We start from the raw sequence: 4,791 nt of genomic DNA on the forward strand, positions 1-4,791 counted from the left end.
AATTCCTCTTGGTTACATTACCCTTGATCATGCCCTACCACCTCCTGCACCCTCCTCACCACCGATTTGGGTCACTTGTTCCCTTATCCCTGGGTTTGTTAACACTACCTTTCCCCCTGTGTCCCCCTGGAACTATCTGTCCTGTTTTCTCCTCCAGATCATTGATCCAGCCTATCTTATTTCGACAGACCTGCAGAGTTAATAACATGCACAACAATAAGACAGAGCAAAACCAAGCAACAATATACAACAAAACAACAAACCAATGATCAAAAAAAAAAAAGAAGAAGAAGAAAGAAAAGCTTGTAGTTAGTTCAAGAATTGTTTGGTCAGCCATTGTCTCTCTGAAATTCAAATGGCGATTTCTACCCCTGAGCTAAAAATAAACATTCACATTCATTTTCGCCATTTCAGGCAGAATTAACCAAAGACAATTTCTAGGAATCAAAACTTTGAATCCCCACATTCCAGAAAACAACCCAGTAAACTACATGCCCTATCTAACCTGGCTAGCCAAAGAAAAAAACTGCCGTGAAGCAAGCATCCACTCTCCATCTTCATGATTTGTTTCTCTAGTATCCCACTCCTGGTATGATAATGTGTTAGTCTGGGTTGACTGGAGAAACGAATTCATAGACACTCATGAGTGTGAGAGAGAACTTTGTATCAAGGAACAATTGTACATTAAGAAAACAACCCAGCCCAGTCCAGATCAAGTCCAGAAGTCTGAAATTAACCCTTATGTCTGATACCAGTCCATAATTTCCTCTTCAGACTCACGCAACACATGCAATGACAGTGAATGCATCTGGCCTCCCACGACCTATTTATCTCCATGGTGCCTCCAAACGAGGTCATCAAGCTGCAGCCTGATTGACAGGCTAGATTCTACCCCTTCACAAGTTGACACCAGATTATGGAAATACCACACTACTACCCATGCCAGGTCCGCGGTCATAGATTCAAACTCCCCTGAACACATCTCTAATACTAGTAATTGCCTTTAGTCATGTCCCCTCAGTCGTCTGGAACTTGCACCCAGTCCTGCTAGTGACACATTTTCCTAGTTACTGTTGTGAAACTCGCTAGCCTTTCACCTTCATTGTTTTTCACAACAAGGACCTGGGCCATTAGCCATGACCACTTCTAGTATTCCTCCCTTGGAGCCCAGAGTGCCCCGTTTTTGACAAGTCTGCATGTCCTGGTTCTTAGTCTGTGTCCTTGGGCAATAAATATTCACTGTAAAAGGTTTGATGAGGTGTCACAAATTGGTTTGCATAGTTTGAGTTTCCTTAGGTTCACAAAATGGATAGTTGACTTTATGGATCAGAAAAATTCTAGTGTGTTTAGACACCCCATTAATGTAATACATGGGAAAAGATGAGAAGTACCAACCCCACAGCCTTTAACTACTCTTCCTCACCTTGAAGTCCGATTTCCAGAAGATGTTGAGTTGGCCCAGGTAGTGGTAAAGAGTGAGAACACCTTGGAATATGGGCTCTTACCTTTAGCTATGTTCATTCTAATGTTGCTTTGTCAGGACAGCCTCATAGGCAGAACACTACTTCTGGTCATAACTGGTTCACAGGGTGTGGTATTAAATTAGATAGGGGGGAGTGAGGGGGCCAGCCCCACCCACCCACGGGTTCAGTAAGCACAATTGTACAGTTGAGATACATATATATGTATATAAAATATTAAAGTCATCAAGAGCATGAGAGATACAATAATGCAGTTAGGCACATTCCATGGTAGCATTGCTCACCTCAGCCCAGCTTGGCGATCCACGTGGATAGAGGGGCAAGGGAACAAGGGAGAGAGGACGAGAGGAGAGGGGGAAGAGGGGAGCCAGAGAGAGATCTATATTGCTGACCCAGGCCTATATACCTTTGGGGGGCATGCACGCCCACTAATTACAGGTAAAGACATCCATCACAGGAAGGGGTTACACTATAGGTTACACAGTAATGAGGGGGTGGTCCAGGGACATACAACAGGAAGAGGAGGGACTGGGGTATACATGTGACAAGATAGGTGGATCCCAAATTCAGGAGCTCAACCTTGACCTGTTCCCTGGGTCTCCATAGGAACCGTTATCAGTAGGGTGTAAACTCTGTGTACAGGAGCTTGTCCATTGTCCCCAACATGAGGGAGCAGGGCCCACTGCAGTTTGGCAACTGATCGCCCTCAGCGAGGGAATGCCTGCGCATCTGACCCCCCCACACACACACACAACAGGGAAACCTAACAGATGTGTAATCTATAGGCATTTGAGGATGAACGATTCCCAGTTTCCTTGCCTGTGACAAAGAAATACAATGAAAAAAACAGCACTTGCTTTGGGGTGGAGAGGGGGTGTGTGGATTTGATGCATTGCACACTGATGACAGAAGGTTGGTGATATGCAGATGCAGAAGATGTCCAGAGCATCATTTCATGAAGAAAGTAAAAGTTCTTTAAAAAGACATGAATGGAGAAAGAAAGAAAGACAGGAACGAAAGGAAAGATCTAAGTAGATGTCAGAAGAGACTCAATTTAGGTGTTAATTGTAGAATAGCTTAGGCAGATGGAAGGAATGATGAAGTCAAAGAGCTGAATAGAAAATTTCAGAGGGCGGCTCAAGAGGACAAAGCCAAATCTTATAACAATGTGCAAGGACCTCGAATTAGAAAACCAAAAGGGAAGAATAAACAAAGTGTGATCATTAGCCTACGTGGGACCATTTAGTAGCACATCCTGCTGTCATTTACCAGAAACTAACAGCCGTAATGAGTCCAGGAAGCAAGGCAGCACATCCTGCTCCTGCCAACATTTCAGGAATGTCGAGGCTAACCGAGAGTTCTGCTTCTGTTCCTGCTTGCTTGCACAGCTGCAAAGCCCCATTGTTTACCCCACCCTATAAAAACCTGAGTTTGTAAGCAAATGGGTCCACTTTCTGCACAGAGAGCTGGTCCCTGTGCAGGTCTCCTTTCCCTCCTATCCCTTTTCAATAAACTGTTGCGCTTTTTACCAGAATCTGAGTTGTTCTTGTCCAGTTCAATGTACAACAAAAGGACTCAAGAAAAAATTCCAACCTCGAGTTGAAATTTTGAAAGGCAAAACATTGAATGATACATGGACATGAAGATGGAATGAATACACAGAGTCACTGTACCAAAGAGAACTGCTGGACACTTCCCCATTTCAAGAGGTGGCATATGAGCAAGAATCAATGGTGCTGAAGGAAGACGTTCAAATTGCACTGAATTAGCCAAAACCAAGGCTCTGGGAATTGAAAAGTTTCAATAAGCTGAAGAACCACAGGAATCACTTAACTTGTCTATGCCAGGAAATTGAGAAGAAAGCTACATGGCCAACTGATCAGAAGAGATCCATATTTGTTCCCATTCCAAAGAAAGCAGACCAAGCTGAATGCTCAGACTATAGAATGCTATCATTGATAGCGCACACAAGTAAAACATTGTTTAAAATCATCCAACACCTCCAACAGGAAGCTGTGAGAAGGTCAAGCCTGCTTCAGAAGGGGATGTAGAACTGCTGATGTCAGATGGATCTTGGCTCAAAGCAGAGAATACTAGAAAGATGTTTACTTGTGTTTCCTTGACTATGCAAAGGCATTCGACTGTGTGGAACATAATGAAGTAGTTAACCTTCAAAAGAATAGGAATTCGAGGATGCTTCATTGTGCTGTTTAGGAACTTCTATATGGATCAAGAGGTGGGTGTGTGAACAGAACAAATAGTACTGCATGGTTTAAATTCAGCAAAGGTTGTGTCAGGGCTGTGTCCTCTCACCATACTTGTACAATCTGTCTGCTGAACAAATCATCAGAGAAGTTGGCTTATGTGGCATCAGAATTGGAGGAAGTTTTATTAACACCGAGGTATGCAGATGACAACCTTGCTTGATGAAAGTGTGGAGGAATTGAAGCAATAGTTGACCAAATCAAGGATTGTAGCCTTAATTTGATGTAACAACAATGGTCCCACCAGGAGCAAATATTTTTGTCAATGTCTTACGGGCAGTTGCACTAAAAGGATCAATATTTGAAGCAGCAAATGGATCTGTAATAGACTGCTTGAAGAAGCAGTCTGATGCAAATAGATTGGGCCACTTTTGAATTCTTTCTTTTAACCAAGGATGTAGAAAACTATGCCCAGGCAGACTGCTTTGAATAGTGGATTGCCTCCACTTGACTCTCTCACCAGGCCAGGAGGGGCAGTCTCTCTTAAGGACTTGCCTGGGTGTGTCCTTGATGGAGGTCACCCAACTGGAGACAGAGGGTCTCACCAGCTTTGAGTCATGCCCTATTAGTCTCACCCTAGCTGCATCTTAAAGAGGGCAGTTGTGAAGGAAACTATCTAGAGAATGCGTATTATCAGCTTTATCTATGTTTAAGGCACCCTTTTCACTGGCCAAGGGGAGCCTACTGCATTTCCCTTGGGGTACTCCTATGCTTTAATGGATCTTTCACTTCACTCTCTGCTGCTCTGTGCCTGGAAGTGTGTGAGAGGCACATCTCTGGTTCCTTGCTAGTTCCCTGTGATAACAATCCAGGAGACAAGGTCTCAATAAGTGGACCAATGAAGTCTGGCCCCACAGTATCTGAGGAGCAACATGCACAATTATAGAAAAAAAAGGAGATGGAAAGCAAAGTACAGGAGACCAATCTCCAATATCAGGAGTAAAGTCTAGAGTTATTTCAACACTGGGGGCTTACAATAATGAGGCTGGAAAGCCTCTTAATACATAAACAATAGAATGGGCAATATGTTAATCTTGGATATCAGG

Source organism: Echinops telfairi, unplaced genomic scaffold, assembly GCF_000313985.2.
Source record: "Echinops telfairi isolate 266 unplaced genomic scaffold, ASM31398v2 ScPeMD7_5592;HRSCAF=6446, whole genome shotgun sequence".
Taxonomy (NCBI): domain Eukaryota; kingdom Metazoa; phylum Chordata; class Mammalia; order Afrosoricida; family Tenrecidae; genus Echinops; species Echinops telfairi.